At 38.4% G+C, this 24,115-nt stretch overlaps 2 protein-coding genes and 1 long non-coding RNA gene across 4 annotated transcripts in view; 1 reads left to right on the top strand and 2 right to left on the bottom strand.

Annotated features, from left to right (window-relative positions):
• LOC146455756 (Golgi-specific brefeldin A-resistance guanine nucleotide exchange factor 1-like) overlaps positions 1–24,115 on the top strand; it is a 111,329-nt gene that overhangs the window by 67,530 nt on the left and 19,684 nt on the right. The gene's annotated exons all lie outside the window — the stretch shown is intronic.
• LOC146455760 (uncharacterized) lies at positions 4,555–8,949 on the bottom strand. The gene is made up of 6 exons (XR_014858965.1): positions 7,418–8,949; positions 6,933–7,082; positions 6,201–6,311; positions 5,841–5,929; positions 5,475–5,593; positions 4,555–5,070 (listed from the first exon to the last, which is right to left on the bottom strand). It is a non-coding gene; the product is annotated as an uncharacterized LOC146455760 (long non-coding RNA).
• Positions 21,050–24,115, bottom strand: part of LOC146455759 (uncharacterized) — an 8,785-nt gene continuing 5,719 nt past the window's right edge. For both annotated transcript variants that reach the window (XM_085093870.1, XM_085093871.1), the window contains exon 2: positions 21,050–24,115. This exon is cut by the window's right edge and continues 2,106 nt beyond it. The gene's annotated coding sequence lies outside the window, so the exon portion shown is untranslated.

Here is a 24,115-nt window from a genome sequence, read left to right as displayed (position 1 = left end):
CCAACCATGGGGGGGGGGCGTTAAATTTTCAAACTGTCATTGCAGTAGGGGGTAAAACATTTGTTTGAAAGATTTGGGGGGGGGGGGGGTAAAATTTTCATACATTAGCTTTTTCAGAAAACCACTGGCCCCCCCCCCCCCCTAGGACGTAATAAACGATCAGTCCCTTAACGTCTTTAGTTAAGTGCGTCGTTTAGACGCTTTTAACAGACAACTTTAACGTCTCAGACGTTAAATGCGTCTAGTATAAAAACGGGACGCCCTTACTGGGACGCATTTAGCCCTGACTCGTCCACAGACGACTGGCACGAGCTAGAAATCGAGGCTTAGCGCTTAAACAACATGGCGGCCAAGAAGAACTTGAAGGAGTCTCGGAGCAGAAAGTGGAGTGAAGTTGAGCTTAGGTCTGCTTTTATGCGTCCCGTTTTTATACCAGACGGCTTTAACGTCTCAGGCGTTAAATGCGTCTAGACGACTTTAACGTCTCTAGCATATAAAAGGCCAATGTCAACCCTGTGAAATGTTTCCCCGTTACTTTTCTTATTTGTCTTCCGAATCCAAAATATTTACAAAGCCTAAACTAAATACACGTACATTTGTCAGTGAAGAGGGGCAGTTCTTGTTTTTCAACCGCATGTCTATTGCATGCTTGGGAGCTTCTGCGTTACTCTGTTAAAGGAAACCTCCACTCTCGAAACATATTAACGATTGATGAAAATACAATACACTTTGAAATTTCGTTGGAAAACATGGAAATAATTTTTCAGTGTCGGACAAAAAATGATTTGATTATCGCCTATTTTCGCTTTTAAATTTCCCGGGCGCCGCCATCTTGGATTTCATGACGTAATACGGTTGCTTAATTGTTTCAAACAAAATAACTTCTAATGAATAACAATAGTGGCAACCGTTACGCGTCAAAAAATTCAAAATGGCTGCGCCCAGGAAATTTAAAAGCGAAAATAGTCGATGATCATATCTAATTTTAACACACTTGAATGTCATTTCTACGTTTTAGACTAAAATTTAGAATTTGGACACTATTTCCAACCCTTAACCGTCAATTTGTTGTCAGAGTGGAGGTTCCCTTTTAGTAACACCCACACGCCTATCGGACAGCGCCACCCATTGCAACGTTTTGGTGAAGTCGGTGGAATTTCTGCTCGAAAAGATCCGCCTCAGAAATCCGGCTGAAAATTATGAAGGAAAACTAGCGTTTTCATCATCAAAAAGTCACCTCAAACTTTTGCAACGCGGAAAATCTAATCCTCTTTGTTTCCAGAGGGGAAATACGTCGTTTAAAGTACCAAAAAAGGCCAGTTAGCATTTTGGGAGATTCAAAGGCAGCTCGTCAATTCGGGGAATAAAATTCTGTTTCCTAAACTTTTCGGTAGTTTAAATTTTCAGCTAAAGAATCGGAACAGCTGAAACCGTGTTAACTTACTTTAAAAGGCCATAAAAATGATGTAGTAATGTACTAAACGCGGCACTAAAAATCTTAAAAACGACCACGTCACGCTTATACTAAAACGCCTCAAGTCAGTTTCCGTTATCTAACCAGCTTTATTATCGTAGTGCCATCCTGGCCTTTAAATGTAAATGTATGACAGGTCGTGCTCCCGAACATTGGAGCGCTAAGTTTATTACTACATTGGCTAATATTAGCAAATACATCACTAGGAAATCTCTACTTTTGAATATCCCCCTTTTTAAAACTTACTCTGACCAAAGAACCTTCTGCTATTGAATTATTAACATCTGGGGTTCCTTATAACCTGAATTAAAACTCGGTAGCACAGTGCCGGCTTTTAAGAAGATTTTAAAACGTGACCTCCAAAAAGAATTGTTAGATTCATAAAACTTAATTTTCATTACGACTGTTTTTATAAGCTTTAATTAATGGCAGTTGTAAACATTGTAAATATTGTATATATTTGTAATGTTTTTAATTATTGTTCCTGAAAAGTCCAATTGGAAGATTCAATAAAGCATGTATGTAAGTACATTTTAACTTCTTTTCTTTAAAAGAAGAGTGTCACCAAATTTAATGCCACTTTGAGTGCCAAAAAAACATTTTTGAATCTGTGGAATCATCAAAATAAAGGCTTACTTTTGTTAGCAAAATCCCTACTAGTGCACAGAAACTAATATTCATTAGGTTTGGCTGCGGAGCTAGAAATGGATTGCAACTTGAAAGGTGACAGAGCCCCTTTAATTTTCTTGTCAGATGCCCTTATCAAACCCACGTAAATAACATCACCTATAGTTAAATAATCAGACCATTAGGAGGAAGCAAAATGGAACACACTACTTTAAATTCTGCCAACTTTATTGTATAACAGTAACATGCGACACAGTTGACTTAGTTGCGAAGAAAATTTAAAAGACTAAAGTCGTTAGTTAAGGCACAGGTAGTCTGCCCAAATCTCTCAACCAATTCTACAGCGTAAATTGGCCTTTTCTACCAACAACGAATTTTTTTTATTTTCTGAAGCATTTTTTAGTTACTTGGGACATCGAGAAATCGTCCTGTATTAGTAGGTTATTGCTTCATTAGTGCGGTTATAAGCTTGTTAGCATCAGGTAGATTTCAGATGCTCCAAGTGCAGCCAAACAGTAATTTCTCGCCTCACGTTTGAAAAAATATTACTCAATGTGAAATTTTAAAAAACAGAACCAAACGATTTATCAATCTGCCTTTGGTTTTCGAAAAGTTAACCCATATTTCAAAAAATCTTAAGTTTACCTGTCAGTCAGTGAAAAATAATTCAATATAAGGTACTAAATTGCAATTATATATCAAGAAAAAACACACACTGCCAACTAAAAGTATAGTTGAAAACGAGCAGTAAAGCTCTAACAAGAACAAACACGAAATTAATTACTGCGCGACATGGATGCATGCGCACTCTTAACGAAAGCAGTCAGATTGAAGCGCTTTTTTGATAAACTGCTAGAATCAGTTGTCGCCTTAATTTCTACTTGATAAAATTAGGTATAAATTTCAAGCCAATTATCACTATAGCAATGCCAAAATATACCGTAATACCGTTATTTTATGCATTGATTTATTTTTTTAAAAGTGTTGGTGTTGAAAGTCTAAATTCTGTTTAAAAAACTTAACGGGAGAATAATCGTTTCTGTAATATAATATACTCAAATTGTGGATGATAGGAAAATTACCAGGAGAAAACTAAAGGCAAAGAACCAACAGAAGAACATTTTGCTTACTAATTCTTTTGAAAAACCTGTTTCCTATGATGGGTATACTACGAAAACGTCTCGTTAGAATTTGGCCTTTTTTTCTTCTAGGGCCGAAATACGTAGCATTTCGTTTGCCAATTCTTCATCCGAAGTCCGTCATTACGTTAAGTTACTTACTACAAAATTTTCCAATTCGATAAATTTAATTGTAGCTGAAAATGACAGCCTTTCAAGTCTTTTAGCCCTGTTACTCCCAAAGTAAATCTTTTGTGGTTACACCTTTCCGTTCACGGATAAAATGCCATTGCGTAACCCTTCAAGTTAAATTGCCTTGCACGATACTGTTTGTTCCTCAATAATTTTCATTTAGTTTTGATTTAGAATTATTTTTTCTTTAATTTTGATTTTAAGCTGGACATGTGAGAGAGAAAAAGGTTACAAAAATAATAAATTATTTTGTGTACCTCTGCGAGTGACCACGCTCTTTCCAGAAGACCTCAACAATGTAATGCAAACATCAAACGTCATTTAAAAGAATGGCCATTCTTGTACAATCAGCCCAAACGACACTTTTGTAAACAGTAAAGTGGGAAAATGTCGATACTTAAACAATTACGAATGAAAGTACTTTGCGACCCGTCGCGGAAATGTTTTTTAAACTCAAGGAGATGACAAGAGGCGTGTGGAGTACCCGGGTATATTTCAAATGGAAAAAAACCCATGAAGCGGCATGAATCATGAAAGATCAGAGGGATGGCGCACTTGCTTAATTTAATTCTAAGGTTTCGACACAGTTATGAATCAACGAGTCTAACATGAAATATATTAATTGAAAGGCTATCAGTGCAAAAATTTCCCATCTATTTATATTAGATACATGACCAGTTCATAGCTAGGACATTTGCACTTAGCTCTCTCAATTGTGAGATTATACTAGCCCCTCCCTCTCAATTTCCTTAACATAACGCAAAACAGAAAAATTCGTCTGCGCTCGCTCGCTCGCTTGCAGGCTAGTCATCCCTCTGCCTTGTGGAGTTAATGAGACTGGCAACGAATGTATGACCTCATGAACCCTAAAACAAGGATGTCATGAAATAATGACCTCATGTTCACACTATTGTTCATAACCACGTTAGAAGGGAGGGTAGTAGGGGGTATTGTTCCTAAAATGTTCATGGTCGCGGTGGGGTGTTCGGGGGGGGGGGGGGGGTTGGGAAGGGAAGGTGGGGTAAAGCGTAATGGGAATTTGACATGATTCATTGAAGAGACCTCGTTGGCACCTCCTTGAGTAGTAGGCCAATACTCTTTTTTCGCATCAATCGTTTTGGCAAGAATCCTTAAGTTGTTCAGGCTGATTCGTGTACGAAGAAGAGAAGCTCGAAGCGAAACGTTTTCATACTCGGGCTCTCCGAGAAATTAGGTGATCCGTGAAAGTACGTTCTACAAAGAAATAGTCACTCACAGAATCCTTTTAGGAGTAAAATGTTTTATTCTTAAGTTACTTTAGATAAGTTTATCTTAAACTGCAAAACAGCCGTTCGTGTTTTTCTGTTCAAATTCTCAAAAGGAGAAGCAAATCACCGAAAGTGCAAGCGCGAGGCGCAAAGCGCCGAAAGCGGGCATTGTTGCGCGCGAGCTTCGTAGCTTACTTCAAACCTTTCAACCGCAGTGCGTTTCGTGCAGACAAAACTAATAACTGTTTTGCAGTGTAAGCTCATCTTAACTACAATAGTTGGCGTTTTTTATTCCGATAGCTTGATCCTCTCCTCCGTCTCACTTGTTATGAACGGCAAGTTGATCCACAATAATCTGACGACTTGACTCCACTGACTTGTCCCTTGTACACTTTGTTCTTGACTTAGTTACCTAAAAAGAAAAAACCCAAGACAAGAAAAATTAAGTTAATTTGCGAGTTTGGCAATAAAAATTATGTTTGCAGCCTTTACTGACTCTCACGTAGTGTCACCTCTTCCCCTTTTCGCTTGTAGTTGAAGAAAGCTAACAAATAGGTCTCTAAAGCCTTCCTGTTCGGGGCTTCTCTTTTTGAAGTAAGTTTTATTTCTGTCTATTAATTTCGGTGGATTCTCTCCTTTCCCTACAATACAAACTTTTCTTAAACGATTGTATACGCTTCTTTCTGGTAATAATGCATCATGTAAGCCTGTTGGTCAATGATGTCTTTGTTCGCGACACTGGTCGTCTTGACAATCTATCCTTTAATTGTAAGGAGAAATTGGACGTTGAACATTCATAGAAATGTAATTGCTTACCTTTTGGAACACACATATAACAGAGGTTCTGTACTTCAATTCTGAATGCTTCGAATTCCAGTGATAACATGGATTGGATCATAAGCAAAATACAGTATGTGGCGCCAGCTACTTCTGATCTGTAAGGAAGTAAAATAAGTAAGAAAATCAGCGAAGGTTTTAGGAGATCCACTCTGCTAATCTTATTCTCATGTATCTGAATGAAAAGAGAACACATTGACTACAAAAGAGAACTGTTAAATAACAACTTGTATAAGAAACGCGGTTAGCAATAGAGCTATCCTTGGTGGTTGCAAGAACATTGATTGGTTATATTACTCATAAAAACGTCTCAATCAAAACGTGAAACACAATATCGCAGCGTACCTCCTGGAACCGACACATGCTTTTACACGCTGTGGATGCTGTGATGGCTTGTATCGTGAAGACACTGATACAACAGGCGATTGGTTCGTCTACAAGCAAGCATATAGAAACAAATCAGCTACTGTTCGCATGTAAAAACTGGAATTTTTCACCTGTTCGACAACTTTTCGTTGTGTTTTCATGACTGAGGCATATTTTTAAATTTACAATTTAAACTTGCAGTATTTTTACTCCCCCTTTAAGAGATACCAGATTATCACAAAGGTGGTTTCTTTTAAACTCGTTGGCACGCATTATCACACTTTGGTGGATAGGTTTGCGGCTTGTATATCTTACGAAAGCATAAAACAACTTACTAACCTAAGCGTGAAATACCGTACTGAGAGTGACAACCAGAGATGGCAAAGAGTCACCAGCAGGACATAAAGGTACAACGCTTGTTGAAGTTGGGAACAACATCTGGTTCAGAACCTGAAACGTTCGGGAAAGTAAAAAATTGTGAGTTTTCTGGTCCGTTTTTGTCAGTTTCCTATCTTGCCGCTCTGAGCGAGGGCCAATAACCCGCGTCATCAGGGCGTGAACTTAAGTTTCTAAATCGAATTACCCCAAGAGCTAGCAGAGAAACACTGAAAGTGTACTACAGGAAAGCACCCTAGCGTTTAATGGGCATGTGTATGTAAAAAAGTAAATACGTTCATCATTATAGTGGAATTATATTGGTTGCACTAAGCAAGCTAGTTTGGAGGCACTCCACCCAAATAACCGGCAACAAAACCGTGAGTAATCTAATTAAGTCTAAGATGGTTAAAAGTCACAAGAAGGCCTTTCATAAAGCATGATACCTGGATTAATAGCGTGACCAAGGAGTTGAACTAGGGGCTACTATATCGAGAAACAAGTTTGGCTAGCAGCCAGAGCAGGACTTAACTCGCGAACTCCAGATTTTGAGGCTGGCGCTCTAACCACTCGGCGGCTCCACCTCTACGGCGGTAATTTAAAATTAACTAACTGCCAAGTCAACTGTTTCAAGGTTTGGGAGAGGAAACGACATAAACAGGTAAGCAACTCAGTGTCATGTTTTGAATTACTGACCTTTACACGCCTATGAAGCCCTAGAGCAGCGAGCAAACTGACTACAGTGGAAAACAAGTGCAACAGCATAATAGACACTTTCATGTCACGCGGTCACATCGTGTCACGCAGCCACATTATGTCACGCAGCCACATCATGTCATTCTTGACCTGAAAAAAGTTCAAAATAGAAACTAAGAATGTTTTCAATCAACTGACGTAATGTCATATCATACTGCTGGCCAATCACGCATAGGCACAAAAATACAGTAAACCAATAGATCTCATTGCAAATGCACGCAACTGGCGCTACGCGCCTAAAAATCGCGCGAACAAGTCACTACAAAGTTTTGGGTTTATTCTAATTGGCTGTAAACAGAAGCGAACGCAAATAACTACTCTTCACTCTCAATTTAATGACTTAGTAGCTATCTACATTGCATTATATGTGAGGCAAATTCATACCGTGATAAACTCAGTCGCAGATGATGCACAAAATTACTTACCATGATGAGTAGACAGCTGAAAAAATAGCTACATGGCGTTCAGTGGACTGTGGGAACTGGGCACGGCTCCTAAGTGCTGTTGTCATCCTCTCAGGTGGATCCTGTGGATAGTAGTCTGCTAATATGGCGGCCATGCTCCTTCTGAATGCTTCTGAGTCAACACTGATGCGGGACGTTTTACACTGGCTGGTAGTGGTGTATAGGAACATAGGACTGGCTCAACATCATGAAACCGGGACGGCGGAATTCTTGGAAGCTGTTCCAGTTTTCTGATGATGATGCTCAGGTACACGACTCCTACAGCTTCCTGAAAAAATTTTGACTTAAAATATAAACAGTTTAGTATCTGCAAAAATGTAAAGAACTCAAACCGAATGAAAAACTGTACTGCTTGGACTGCTCCTTAGCTACTCGTTTTGACACTGACACGGGACGGGACGGGATATCCGTACACTGGCAGACAGTCATCAATAGGAACCTCAGTATCATAAGATGGTAACTTGCCCTCCTGAAGTCTTTCTTCAGCTTTTGGATGAGCGTACGACAGGACATGGCATCTAGAACAACCTGGTAAAATTGCAACTTAAAATATTCACAAATTAGTAGCCAGCTGGAGAAGGTAAAATTTAATTGAAATATAGTTGATATGCTGTGATATCCTCACCCGAAATTTTTTTGCTGGTGTTGGTCATTTTAAGAGGTTGAGTTTCAAGTTTGAGTCAAGTTCGAACTAGGTCTCGTTCATATCATAATAGAGCTTAAGGTTAAGTCTTGGTTTTATTGTTTAGAGTTAAACGTTTATTTTAGTTTGAAAACCTAGCCTAATTTTATAGCATCCCGAACGCTTACCTAAATTTAGTATATTTAAACCTACACATTGATTTTTAGTATTTAGAGTTTAGTGCCGTGCTGATTTAATGCAAGCCTAAGGTCCTTTGTTTAGCGACATGTACGAAGTACTATTTTTTATTTAAGTATATCTCATACACTGCACTAAAAGTGAAAATTTTTCCTCGCACTCAAACTCAAACTGAAGCTCAAACTCCCGCATGTAATCAATTGCCGTTAACCAGCTCCCAGCACCACTTATTTCTTGTTTTTTTTTTTATCTATTTTCGTGATTGACAAGGCTAAAGACCAATCTCAGAGGCCCTATATCCTATAGAGACGAAATTTATTCCAGGTTTCTGACGTGTGACAACGCATGACAATTATGAATAGACAGTAGAAAATTTCACAGGTACCACAATTAAAGCACGTTTGACGTGTTATTTTTCCTCACCTCTTCTAAACGTCCACTGCGGTATATCTGCATGCGGGGTAAAACTCAGCTGGGATTGTAGCGAAAACACCATGAAGCCACGAAACAGCATACAACTGTTCACAGGACTGGAAGGATTGTGTCTCAAAAACGAAGACGATGACACTGTCTGAAACCTCCTGTAAAATTCTAGTCAAAATTACAATTTGTAAAAAAGCAATTGTAATAGCGAAACTACTAGAAGCAGATTAAATTAATTCTCTGATTTACTCATACTGTTTTTGGTGTCGTACTAGAAAAACTAGATATTTAACTGACGGAGTAATAATAATAGTAATAATAATAATAATAATAATAATAATAATAATAATAATAATAATAATAATAATAATAATAATAATATAAGGGTTTACAGGTTTGAATCCTGTCCCAGTTTTCAGTCGAACTGCTAACCTGTACTAAGCACGCTCAACCTGTTTGCACAAGCTTGGTTTGAGTCTATCGAGGCCTAAACAATGTGCCCATCTTTTGATTCCTTCAAAAGCTTTAAATATGAACACAACACTGTGAGTAGAAAGGTAAATAAGAACCCCAAAGGCCAACTTAGTTTGAATCTCATTTGATTGAAGCCACGGTTTGTTTGGGCTATTTATCTTGTTAATCCGTCTTACCTGTACCCGCTAGAACACAAATAGAAGAAAAGTGAAGCAGTTACCAGCTATCACTTGGGTGTCAATCCAGTCTGATTGAGGCTTCACGGATCTTTCTCCAGCTGTATGTTGCTTTACCTGCTTTCAGTTCAATGTCAAACTTAACACAGCACAATTAGTAGAAAAAAGAACCACTACCATAGGTCAATTGGGTTTGAATCCCACTTGATCTGAAGCTACAGCAATTGTTTTGAGCTTCTGAACTTCCTTAAATGTCCAACATAAAATAACAGAATCAGTGGAGAAGCGACTCATTACCACTGTCTGAGCCCACTGACTGGGTTTGAATCCCATTGTTTAGGTACTGACCGGTTTTTCTAACCTGCTGACCTGCTTCAAATATCTCAGTTAAATAGCATTAACGCAATTTATCAGTACCACAGAAGCCACTTGGGTTTGAATCTCATTCATGAATGAAGCTACAGAAAAGCTCTTCTGATATCTTGCATGGAACACTGAACATTATCACAAAACATTGGGTTGGAATCTCATTAAGTCAGCTGTCTGTGTTCTTGAGATAACAGCTTCTTAGAGTTTCTACAAAGTACTAAACATTTCTTGAGAATATTAACTGGTTTGCAACGCTGAGCCGGCCATCAAGGGGCTTACAAACACTGGGTTGCACGAATCATTAAGACTCGTCATCCATTCCTTGTTATCCATTCCGGTGTAATGATCGAGTCTGAAAATCACAAGTTTCCTTATGCTAGCTATACTTACAGTTTTGTGTACCTGCTCCGAAGCCATCTGAGAAGCAGTTAGCCTTCAGTTGATAAAAAAAATGGAGTTCAAAAGTGGCTGTTGGCAAAGCGACGTCGCACGGAATAGGAACTGAAAGAGTACAGAGTATCATTTGTAAAAACGAGAGGAAAAAAATAAAATCTGGCTTACCTCTCGAGTTCGATGTCGTGGATCTTGAGCGTCACTCACATCGATGTGTGTTATGCACATCAAAATGAAAAAAACTGGTGAATTCTCCGTCTTAGGATTCAATAATCAGAAATACAGATGGTGGTACGCGTGGAAGACCTTCATCATTGGACATCTGTTACGCCTCAACTGTGTTCTCCGGACGGAGGAATGCGAGGATCTTTCTGATCGCTGTAAGTGGACTGGATGCGTCTTGATTTCACATTCGAAAAAAAATCACGCTGGATGGAGAAGAAAAGAGTAAAATTCTCTGGACGTCTTCCGAAGCTTCGGCAAGTGGATCATACGCATTCCAAAACAACGTCGCGCCGAATGGAGACGAAAAAAAAAGGAAAATTTTCTGGACGTCTTCCGAAGCTTCAGTAAGTAGATCATAACGTAGGGCAAGAACGTCTACACTGTAAGCTCCTGTCGGAGGAACTGGATGATCCATCTTATCGCCGTAAGTGGACTTGACGCATCTTAATTCATTTCGCATTCCAAAAAAAGTTACGCCGGATGGAGAAGAAAAAAGAAAATTCCAGACGTCTTCGGAAGCTTCACAAGTGGAGACGAATCCGAGGTACTCTGAAGTCTCCAAAATCCAGATGATTTGAATTTTCGACCTGAAACTAAAACGTTAGTTGCCTTAAAAACCACAAAAGGACACGGATAAAACACGCATCCAGTCTTTTGTTTGTTTTTCAGAGTTTTATTTTAAGAAATGAAGTGCCATTTTATGGCTTTTACATTCATGCGACTCTTGCTTAGAAAAGTCGCAAATCATGCAAAATGCGTCGAAGCTGTTGTCGCCGAAAAAGACGTTGACACTTTTGAAGAAAAAAGTCGTCGTTTGTTTCTCGAAACCGAATCAAATGCATCCATTGAATGTCGTAGCTGTTGTCGCCGGAAAAGACGTTGACTCTTTTGAAGAAAAAAATCGTCGTTTGTGTCCTGAAACCGAATCATCTAGTTATTATTGTTCCTGAAATAAAATATCTGTGTTAGTACTGTTTAGTTAAGCAGTCGCAGTTAAAGAATAAAGACACAAGACGCAGTTTTTTAATTTTATTTCCCTACGAGTGTACTAGTTACATAGTTTCCTGAAACCGAATCATTTGGTTAGTATTGTTCCTGAAATAAAATCTCTGCGTTAGTATTGTTTAGTTAAATAGCTGCAGTTAAAGAATAAAGACACGACGCAAAAAAAAAAGACACAAGACGCAGTTTTTTCGTTTTATTTCCCCACGAGGACTAGTTACATAGTTTCCTGAAACCGAATCATTTGGTTAGTATTGTTCCTGAAATGAAATAGCTGCGTTAGTACTGTTTAGTTAAGTAGCCGCAGTTAAAGAATAAAGACACAAGACGCAGTTTTTTAGTTTTATTTCCCTAAGTGTAATAGTTGCGTAGTTTCCTGAAACCGAATCATTTGGTTAGTATTGTTCCTGAAATGAAATAGCTGCGTTAGTACTGTTTAGTTAAGTAGCCGCAGTTAAAGAATAAAGACGCGACGCAAAATAAAGACACAAGACGCAGTTTTTTCGTTTTATTTCCCTACGAGGACTAGTTACATAGTTTCCTGAAACCGAATCATTTGGTTAGTATTGTTCCTGAAATACAATAGCTGCGTTAGTACTGTTTAGTTAAGTAACCGCAGTTAAAAAAATAAAGACACGACGCAAAATAAAGACACAAGACGCAGTTTTTTAGATTTATTTCCCTACATGTACTATAGTTACATAGTTTCCTGAAACCGAATCATTTGGTTAGTTTAGTTCCTGAAATAAAATAGCTGTGTAAGTACTGTTTAGTTAAGTAACCGCAGTTAAAAAAATAAAGACACGACGCAAAATAAAGACACAAGACGCAGTTTTTTAGATTTATTTCCCTACATGTACTATAGTTACATAGTTTCCTGAAACCGAATCATTTGGTTAGTTTAGTTCCTGAAATAAAATAGCTGTGTAAGTACTGTTTAGTTAAGTAACCGCAGTTAAAAAAATAAAGACACGACGCAAAATAAAGACACAAGACGCAGTTTTTTAGATTTATTTCCGCAAGTGTAATAGTTACATAGTTCCCTGAAACCGAATCATTTGGTTAGTATTGTTCCTGAAATAAAATAACTGCGTTAGTACTGTTTAGTTAAGTAGCGCAGTTAAAGAATAAAGACACAAGACACAGTTTTTTAGTTTTATTTCCCTAAGTGTAATAGTTACATAATTTCTTAAAGTAATGTTAATTAAGCCACAAGCCTAGGACCTAAATGAAATATACGACAGGGTGCGCTCCTGAATGAAAAATTTAGCGTCCAGGAAAACCAAAGAGTGCTCCTGTGTCCGTAAAACGTGACAGCCCGAGTAAATGGAACACTCCAGGGCCCCTGGACGGTACGCAAGGATCAGCCATGGCTTGGTATCGAGAAAGCTGATACCAAGCTCGTGCGTGCACCACAGGAACTGTGCTCGAAGCCGAAAGCCGAATTGACCGGAATAGTAACAAAAAGCCGGGAAAAAAATTCAAAGGCCGAATTAGAGCGAAAGTTCGAATCGAAATCCGGACTGACCTTTTATGGAAGATAATATCATTTCCTACCAATGCTTTCTACGACGATGTGTTTCGGAAGTACTATTTGGTAACACGGACTATTTTTTTTAGCAGTGATCGGGAACTGGTGTTATCTTCCAGTGTGATACAGCTTCGTGGCTGTATCACGTGGTTAACCCACGTACCTCACGCCATGGTGTAGCGGTTCCGTTGCAATCCCCTGTCGTAGTTGGAGCGAAGGCGGGCGATGTTAGGCTTGAATGGACGACAAGTCTTACCTGGGACGGGTGCCGGCCGGCCAATAGCACGTTTTCACGACAGCGTCATTCGAATACAACTACAGGGATCCAATTTATGAGGCTGAATTTTTTAAGTTGTCAAAGACCTTGTCCCTCTTAGTCTGCGCAAATGCGAAAGGAAACAGCCCTAAATTCTAGATAATGCAAATTCTAATCGACTCATTAAAGCAATTTTCGGGTTAAAGATGAAATTTCAGTGGTCGTATCCAAACTACGCCGCCACGAAAACGCACTATTTGATATCACTTACAATACAGCAGGTTTAACAGGCGTTGCTGGGAGTTTGCTTCGGTGAAGCCCCAAGCACACGATTGCAATCCTCTTAAAAATCCTAATTAGCGCCAATACTATGAGACTCTTCCTTTCCCTTGAATCTAATCTTACTCACAGATTCACAAGCACCAATCTTGAAGCTTGTCCTGCAACACAAGTTAAAACAGCTGTGATAAAGCCGTTATTATTACTACTATATGCTATCTGTAATATCTACACTCTTGTTTCTAATTCGAGAAACAAACCTTTTGCACAAGAAGGTAGTTGTACCACAGTTACAATAATCACTTCAGGATGGATGCTAATACGTCTTTTTCATTTCCAGCCAAACACTCATTGCCAGGCCAATTAAAGGAAAATTTAACGTAGTGCGTGGTAGTCAAATACGTTCATAGTGCAAAAGATTTGATATTAATTATTACCTTCTTCGGGTCGGGATCCTTTGTTCGTCGTCTTCTTCCATCGCCGTTTTGGCAACTACCTCGTCTACTTTCACTGACTGCCTTAGCTACCTAAGCTTACCCATGGTGTGAGATGATCTTTGGACTTCTTTCTTCGACCGGCCGGCACCAAAGCAGTGCCAATACAGTGCCAGCGTTGTACCAGTACAGAACCAGTGAAGTCTTTGAGGGACGTTTCGTACCATACCAGTCTCCATAGGTTGTGAAGACTACGTACGCCTACGATTTGTAGACGATCTAAACTCTCTCGCCCACAAGGTGCAATGCAGGCCTTTCTCATTTGCAGAGAAGACTCCTCCCACCAGGCAAGATCAACAAAGAAACAGATATACGTGAATTCGCTTATGACGAATTGGCTTTCGTATTAGTCTCATTGTCCACGCTGCCATAGCAAGAAAAACCTTCTAAATGCCTGTCACTTTATAACCCTGAAACTACTGGACTATCTAGATCTTTGTTAACTGTTGGACTGCCTATAGTGCGGCTCCAGATGCTGTGATGATTCTCCGTCGTAGAATATCTCGAAGGCTACGTATTTAAAGTAAGGTCTATGTATTGTCCCATTATGCCCCACTAACTATTATAACTCCATTCAGACCGGCGAAATGCAGTGGGTTGGGAGGGGAGGAGCGCTTCCAGTAGGTAAAAAAAAAACACTCAACAAGCAAAAAGCCGGTCTGAATAGTGCTATGAAGTCACGAGTTTCCTAAGAACTGATCTACGCTCGCAAATTTGGCGCTAGGCTACCACCTTTGTTCGTTATATCTTGCGTGCAGATCCGATATCGATAATTTTCTGGGCAATTACGGGGCGCGTCAGAAAGACAATAGCCGTCCAAAACTGCAAGCCTGGCTAACTATCTACCTGCCGTACCTGAAACTAGAGAAACCATTAAACTTGCAAGGAGTGGCCAAATAAGGTCTCCCTACAGAAGCTGAATGGCCTTGCGTCTCCAGTTTACTAAATTCTGCTATTTAATTAGTCTGGTTGAACCTTACGATGAAAAACCTCACTTTTTACAGCGCTTGGACTGTCAAGTGAAGCGTGATATATCAATTTCGCGCAACTAAGCGGGAGAACGCCACGGAGACGATGATGACGATAACGAGCAGTGTTTCCGAAAAAAAGTCGACGTTGAAGCCGATGAACTGGAGAAAAAATGTGCCGATCGAAAAAACATCGAACAAAAGACGAATAATTTGTAAAAAAAAATTACGACTGAATGAAATCCGATACCTAGCCGAATACCAACCCACAGGGAATTTTAAGGGGAGGCTCGCGAACCATACCCAGGGGACCTATTAACTAGTTAACTACAGTTAAATTAAGCCGAAAAATAAGTCCGCTGACTTCTGGCCGAACGTGTGTGTATAAAGTGTGCTTTGTAAGGTTCATCCAGAGCTCCTATTTACCCCCCATTCCCAACCCACAAAGAAAAGACTGACCAATGGGCTCCTGCCCATATTGAAGATGTGTTCTTTGCCTTGATTGGTTGAGGCGAAGCTGAGGGAAGGCTGAAGTAATTGGACGAGCGATTGGCCAATAGGGAACCATGGTTTGGAGGCTGGCAACTGGGTGTTGGGCTATGGTTCTGCAACTGGTAATTGGGTGTACTGTGGTACTGGACATAACCATTTGCGTGCGTGCCATGGGGTTGAAGCTGATCATAAGCGTGAAGACCGTTGGGTGTGCTGTGACATTGGATGCATTGGAGCCACGGATACTCAGGATATTTCACTGTAATGTTAAAGCGGCAAAGTCTTCCGCTGTGGTATCTACTCAGGAGTCCCAGAAAAACTAAAAATTAAGAGCAAAACAATTTCATTATATCGTTATCATCGTTCTGTTTTAGTTAAGCCGATAATGATCAAAGGACATTTTTGTCCACCAGGTGTATTAATTACGTTAAGCAAAGAAACTCATGCAAAGCTTTTTCCATGTTTAGTTATGCTGTAAACTTGTTTCCAAAAAATAAACTTTGAATTCAAAATATAGGCGAAATAGAGATGTTTTCAAGTTCACCTCTTACACCTGGATGATTGTATCTAACGACTCTTAGAATGCAACAAATGCGGACTAAACAACTGGAGTTTTCAAAAAGTAATCAATAGGTAATCGATGGGTAATCAGTTGATTAGTCATTGATTAGAGCGGTTTTCAATTGAGTGTCGAAAATAATTTCGCATTTGCTTTGGTTTTGCATTACTACGCCCTGTGATTGGTTAAAAAATTCGCCCCTCTTTCTCAACCAATGGGAATCCAAACCAAAACCAATCGTGTTTTCGCCGCACGCGTTTTCCCGCGCTTGGCGCCAGTTACATGTATTTGCTTCAAATTCTGATTGGCTCGTTGTGTTGTTTACACCTGTTGTGATTGGCCAGAGTAATTACTTTGGTTTTGGTTTGACGACACTCAACTGGAAACCGCTCTATTACCGATAAAATATTATGAGTAATCGATGAATAATCGATAGGCCACAAAATTTTCAGTCATTGTTTGCATTGTTACTTATAGATGACAACGATTAGTCATCAATATAGTCGTGGCTATACAAACCATACCAAATCGAAAACAACGGAAATAAAAGCAATTTCATATTTACATTAATAGATCGAAACAACGGCATTAGACGGGAAACTTTTACCCCGGCAGGAAACTTGTCTAAAATTTACACGCATATTTTCCAGACTCTGATAGCGGTGAAACAGACAGCTCGACCTTATGAACATTTCATTTTCGGTCATTTCACTGTCCATCAAATCAATAAGATACATGACGTCTTGTTTTTCTCATAGATGGCCTACACATTGTATAAATAGTTTAAGAATAAAGACGATTCTTGGATTTCGGCCTTTGAATTCAATTACTTTCCCCTTTTAACCTTCCATGTACAATTCCTCTTTTCCTATTATTATTCTCGCGAACCATTGATTCACGTAAAGATTTATAACAGGAAAGTCAGTTATAATAAGGAAAATGCCGGAAAATCGTAATAGACGTGGGGCGTATTAAAGTGATACATGTGTAATCAATGAGTTTTCCATGGATAATCAATAGGAAATCGATGAATAGTCATTAGCATCAATGAATAATCGATGACATCGATAGGCCACAAAATTTTTGTTCATTGATTACCCATCGATCATGGCCAATAATTACCCATCGATCGCTCATTGATTATCGATTAGTTACGTCTAGAAAATTAGAAGAAGACTTACCTTTAAATTTCTAAGGCTTTAAAATCAGCGTACTGTTGTTCAGGCGCAAGTGCCGACCTGACAACGTGCTTTGGACGGCAACTTAAACTCTGAATTTTCTTCTTTTGCTCTTGAAATTTCTGAAACGAATAAGAGAGCTTAATGTACAACGGTTCACATCAAACGTTGCAATGAAAACTGAAATAAACAAACAGGCCGCAGAAAATTAAAAATTCACAGAAGCAAATCTGATGAGAAGTCCTTTGACAAGCATGCATGTGTGAAAGAATAAGCCGAAACGACGCAAAATGTTTAAGCGTGAAAACTGCAACTAACCTGCTGTCGTCCTGTATATTAGTCTTCAAATGTGCGGCTGAATTCACGGTGCTTTACTGCTATTCTCGTCGATTTTCCGACGAAAGAAGGCGGACATGTTTCTGTTCACCGCAGCCTGAGTTGTGTGGCAAAAAGTCAAATTTGAATAAATTTGAACAAGTTTCAAAGACGAGTTTGACAAGCGCACCACATTATCCCACGTGCTCCATACTCCTCTCTGATTGGCTCATTGCGTTTATTACTAGTAGCAACGCACGACACATCGCAACACACTTCAATGGTTTTGCACGAACTGCACGTGAAGTGTTGCTCGTCATATAAAACTAGCGCTGTTTATGAAAAAATATGTTAATTTTAACGAAAAAACTGAGTCGAGTTTTCGCTTCTTGGACGAACAGTTCCCTGCAAATTCAAAAACTATTTGACTCACAGAAACGATTTCGGCACAAATTGCACGAACAAATAAAATGCCTCGTGCAACGTTTCCTGCAAACGATTTTTCCTGCGGTTTTTTTCGTTGCCACAAACAGTTGAAAGACTTTAACATAACAGCGCGATTAAAAAAAGGGCCAGACCCCTCTTACTCAAAGTACCGAAAACTGCCGCGCAGAATGTTTCTCAACGACAGTTTAATTTTTCTCAACTTTGAACGCTGTTTGAAATGGTATTAATATAATGCACATATTGGGCAAGTTTACACTAGCCATTACCACCAAACAAGAAAATAAACAAAAAGGGTTGAAAAAAACACTCTACGGGTCCGCTAAGTTAGCGGAACTTTCCAGAAGCTGGAGCAGTTGATGCCAAACTCCAGGTTGAACTGAGGTTGAACAAGGCTATGATAAACATTGATTAAAATATTAAATGAGATTCGGATGTCTTATGCGCTTATTTGCACCAACGGCGGAAGCAATCTTTTTAGAGATATTTTCAATATGACATTCCCAATTTAAAGTTTAGTCGATGTAGACCCCAAGAGATTTGGCTGATACTACCTGCTCCACAGTCATGTCATTTATAGTTAGAGAGGGTCTCTCTGAAATATTCGATAACTTCTGCCTATATGCAATTAGCATAAACTCCGTTTTTGTTAGGTTTAAGTAAGCTTGTTGGCTGATAACCAAGTGTACACTTTGCTTAGATCACAATTAAGACAATTATTTAAGTGGGTAACGTCAGTACTAGCAAACGTCAAGCTGGTATCGTCAGCGTACGTCCTAGTCTGTGAAAACTGCAAGCAATTCGGTAAGTCATTGGTTAGATATATAACAAAAAAAATTGAGACTAAATTGAGACGCAACAGTTATAAGTACGATTTTAAGCACGGCCTCCAAGAAAAGCAGCATTTATTGCTTTATTATTTTTTAACTTTTATAATCCTAGTTAGGCAGACAGATAGTTCAGTCGATAATGATAATTAAGTAGCTGATGGAAATACCGTGTATAAATAAAGTTATCCTATCCTATCCTATCCTAAACCGACCCCCTCCCCCGCTCCCTATTTCAAACTAAAGTATAGTCAGACCAGGGTCCAGTTGTTCAAAGCCCGATTAAGCTTATCCTGGGTTAAAGTGAATTTTGATTCAAATTTAATTGCTAATCAACAGTAATCAATAAAGATTCTTCAAAATGATTATTGTCCCTTAGTTTTGACTTACAGTAAAAACCCACATGTAAGAACCTAGTGATATAAGAACTTACAGGCTGAAATTTGGCATTTAAATACCCAAAAATATAAGAACCTGTGGAGCCTGGCAAAGAAAAATAGGTTCTTATACAAAAACAATCACTCCAATTTTGATGGTCAAAATTCTGTATGTTATTGTTTAGCAAACAAGGCAAGCATTTTTGTTGTCGAAAATACAAGTGCTAAACCATTTTGTATTAGTAGTACAATATTCCTGCCAATGGTTACACTACGACAACCTCTGAAAAATAAGAACCTATCAAGGACGGTGCCTACTATTGTTACTGCGCATACGTTCTGCGCATCGCGAGATACTCGGGTTTCCTATAGGTGGTGCCTACTAATACAGGAATATTTTTGCACGGTTTAAAACTATACGGAGAAAGCAGAACTTACCAAATGCTTTTCGTATCTCAAAAGAAAATTGAGGGTAACCACGCATTTTTAAGAGATAACTAAGCTTCAATTTAGGAAAAAATCCCATGCATTTCTTTATATTTTGGAGCTTTTTAGAGATATTGTTGCTTAATTATCTCTGAAAGATGCGTAGTTACCCCGAATTTTCTATTTGGATTCCAATAGGCCTTGCTAAGATCTGCTTTTCCCACATAGTCATAAACCGCGCAAAAATACTTCTGTATTAGTAGGCACCGTCCTTAAGAACCTAATCAGCCTGAATTGTGAAAAACTACCCTAAAATATAAGAACCTGTTCAGCCTGACCTCGAAAATTCTAGGTTATTATATGCGGGTTTCTACTGTAATCAACTTTCGAACACCCGGGCCCTGTTTTCTAGAATCCAAACCGTTTCTGTAAACTCCATGCATACCTGTTTTTCAATTCAATTAATTTATTTTGCCATTAACCGAACAAAAACAACATAAATACATTAAAGATGATAGACAATATTCCTACTGAACTATTTACAAGATCAAATGTGTTAAAGGCTAGGAAGCCTATATAGAGACCGGAAGCTTATTAACTATAGGCTTCCTGGAACTATAGGATAAACCATAGAAGTTAAGGGTACTGAATGAAAATTCCAATTAAATTTTTTTTAAAGAAGAAAAAAAAAGAAAGAAAGAAAAAAAGAAAAGGTGTGTAGCTCAACAAAGACTGAATTTACTAAGAAAGAAGGAATTTTTTATGTCTTTTGCCAAACTGATACTTTCACTGTTTTGAATTTCACGACTTAGCCAGTTGAAAAACGTAGGACCTTGAAACCGAATAAAGAATTTTCAAAGATTAGTTCGACAATAAGGTATATAGAAAAGGTTGGAATTTCTTGTATTATAAGAATGTATCTGGCTTGCAAGAGTAAACATATCACGAAAATAATGTGGAAGTAAGCTTCTTTTAAAAAGATACATAAATTTACCTATTTGGTATAAATAAATGTCAGAGAATTTTAAAATCTCCTGTTCTTTAAAAAGAACACCGGTATGAGCATCAAAAGAAACTTTAGATATTATTCTGATTATCTTCTTTTGCAGAACAATAATTTCCAGGTTACATTGGTTCAAATCTATACCCTATTTCGGACCAAAACGGCTCGACCACACCCTGTGAGGGGGGCGGGGGGGTCAAGATGAATTAAGGGAAGTTAAAGGCTAGAAAAGGGGAAACATGAGAGGATTTTCATTCAGCCAATCAGGTTGATGTAAAGATATCTGCCTGTGATACCACACAGCCCTTTTTACACATGCGCACCAAGTCAAATCTAGTAACTTTGATTGGTCCATTTCATGACAAATAATTAACAAACCTGGGGAAAATGGGAATATTGATTGTATGTGAAGATATACTCCCCAATGGCCTTTACTGAATATCAGTACCTGCCCATGTGACAAATTATTTTGTCGCAATGACTTGCGTATACTTGAATGAATAATCGGCAGTAATGGGTTCCTGTAATCAGTCAGTTTGAGAATATTGAAAGACAAAGACGATACTTTCAAATTCCAATTTTATTAGCACCAAAAAAAGAGAACGATACAATAATAACATTATTGATTAAGAAGTGTAGTCAAAGTCATCAAAAAATATTAATAATTGCCTTATTTTCTTCCCGGTTAGTAATTTGGCAATCAACTTGCCATCAGGACAGCTGGCAGATGAAAACAAACCATTTTGTACATTAACCCTTTAACCCCTAATATCAAATAGCAAATTCTCCTATCTTGTCCCCATACTTTTCTTATAAAAGTACTGGGGAGAAGTTATTAAACTATCAAGAAAATTGGGTGATCACACCCTAAATTCTCATGACCTCAGGAGTTGAAAAAGTATTGATATTACAAGGAGAAATTTGATACTGATCGCTGTTAGGGCTTAAAGGGTTAACAGATTGAGATCCAAACCTAAGCATCACAGTTATATTGGCTTACAAAAAGCCAAGTTCTAATTTCTCTTGTAAATTTTACAGTGCAAATTATATTTCTTAACTGGCAACAACTATCTGTGATTTCAAATGAATCACAAAGAACGCAAAAATAATTGCCTGCACTAAAAATTAAAAGCACAAGCTTAAAGCTCTTTCACTATGAAAGAACAATATGTGAAAAGTTTAAAGGTATATAATCATGTCCACCCTCAAACAAAATTGGCAACCCTGCTGGCTAAAAAATAAATGCGAGTTCCATGCAATGTTTCAAAAACAACAATTTTCAATATTTCATTTCTTGCCCTGAAACATGCACTTGACAAGTACAGGTTCTCAATTGAGCCGAGTTATAAAAATTATTCTTTGCATGTACAATTTTTAACACTTCTTGTGTCCAAAAATCTCTCTTCCTCCAAAAAACGGACAGCCTCACTTTGTTGTCCTTTCACATAAACCAATAATCTCTACTCAAAAGCCTGTTAAATGTAATTCAAATTTCCAATAAGCTTTGACCAAAGCAGTTTACCTTGTTTCACTCAAGATTATGAATTATTTTATACCACAGAACAATGAAATTAGCTTTACAATACTGTGTGGGAGACCTAGTCAGGCTGCTGGTGGGTTTAACTCACTGTCATGGGCTGAATTGTTCGATGCCAGATTAGCTCTAATCCTGGGATAACTCGGAACAAAACCTAAAAGTTGTCCTGGTAGTTAACCTGGATTAGCGCTAATCATGCTTCCAACAACCCAGCCCTAGGGTACAAGTCACATAAGCCCCCTTCACTGAAACAAGTCCAGACCAAAGCAACCTAAGACAACATCCCCTACACTCTTTAAAGAGTGTTTTAAGTTCTTTAACATCCCCTACAGATGGAACAAACCAAACAAGGTACTAGGAGACAAGGTCAATGGTTTAACATCCCTGACCAAGGACGCAATCATCTGAGCTGAGAAAAGGTTCTTTACGTACAGCCAGCATGATCTTACCAGTTACCTGATGGCATTAAATTCTCGATCCTCTATCCTTGATACTTAATCCTCAATTCTCGCGTCTCAAAACTGGAACGTTGAGACGTTCAAGACACAAGTATTGAGTTTCAAGGATCGAGTCATGACTGTCAAGTTACAGCGGTATTGTACATGTACCTTCCAAACCTCAAATACTTCTTTTCGTAAACCCAAAATAAAGTTTTTGTTTCCAAGTCTTTGTTATACTGTATTCTAAAGCAAAGGCTAATTAACACACACTGATTAATCAGGCAGATGTTGCCTCATTCAACAAAGAAAATGAGTGAAGGTACGAAAATCACCCTGATTTACAAAAATCTGTGGCACTACCACTGAGTTTTTTAATTGCAGGCAAATTTTTGCCCCATGCCTGCTACACAACCAGAAACTTGCAGCCAACAAATTGTACTTGTAAATTGTCCCATGGAATTCAACCTGCTTTAGTATTACACTGTAGTTGGGCTGGTGAGTCGGTATGAATTGTCTAGATCAGCCTAAAGTCATTATTTTGTAAATGCACCAAACTACATTGTACATGCATATAAGACAATCTTTGAAAGCTACAATGTACATGTAGTTTTGTAAGACTCTGCAGTTGAGGAACAGAAGTTCCTCCACTACTCCCATTAAAGTATAAGTAGGATGTACTAAGGCATGACCATCCCTTCATTTAGAGCGGTTTTCAATCAAGTGTCGTAAATTCCAAAACCAAAGTAATTACTCTGACCAATCACAACAGACGCAAACAGTGCAATGAACCAATCAAAATATAAAGCAAACACATGTAACCAGCACCAAGCACGTTACCTACAGCGTTTTTTTACTCACAGTTTAAAACTTTAAAGGGCACTTTTTAATCATTGGCAAACCAAAAACTAAAACAGCTGTAGGCAAAGTTTCTTTTAAAATTGCTATTCTAGTGCAAGGAAACTATTACTGTTTGCAGCCAGGATTGACTGGACCAATTTCTGCCACACCCTTGGCTCCAAAACATCCTTCCCAATGGAGGAGCACAGGCTTGCTACCCTGGGCCCAGTTGCTCAAAGCCTGATTAAGCTAATCCTGGATTAACATGAACTTTGATTGGAGTTTAATTTACTGCTAATCAATAAAGATTCTCCCAAAAGATTTTTGTTCCTCAGTTTTGACTATGACTTTTCTTAACCTTAAGCTTGACCATTTAAAATGAGTGACAGAAAAACCTTGATCAACTTTTTATCATAGATTAATGTTAATTGACTTTTGAACAACTAGGCCCTGAACAACAGCTGGTATTCAAGGCTAGGACAAGCCTAGCCAGGATGGAAATTATACTTAAAACTCAAGGTGATACTTTCACATTTTTAGAGGGAAGGAACTCTACCCCACTTGGTTCTACAGTACATTACTCCTACTTGGTACAAACTAATAGTTACATAATCCACTGTGCTTTCCCTGGAATCTATATGAAAATACTGTAAATTGTCATCTTTACCTATTTATAAGAAAATTCTTTTGATAGAAGACCCTGCTTCTAATCGCTATTTAATTAATAATTATTATGACAAGTAAAAACCTTGTTTCCATGCAATGCAAACACTGATTATGCTGCTGAAAAAAGAACATTTATTGCTGACATACT

This window comes from Pavona decussata, unplaced genomic scaffold, assembly GCF_977016875.1.
Source record: "Pavona decussata unplaced genomic scaffold, jaPavDecu1.1 SCAFFOLD_270, whole genome shotgun sequence".
In the NCBI taxonomy this organism is placed as follows: Eukaryota; Metazoa; Cnidaria; class Anthozoa; order Scleractinia; family Agariciidae; genus Pavona; species Pavona decussata.
This window is presented reverse-complemented; position numbering and strand designations above follow the sequence as displayed.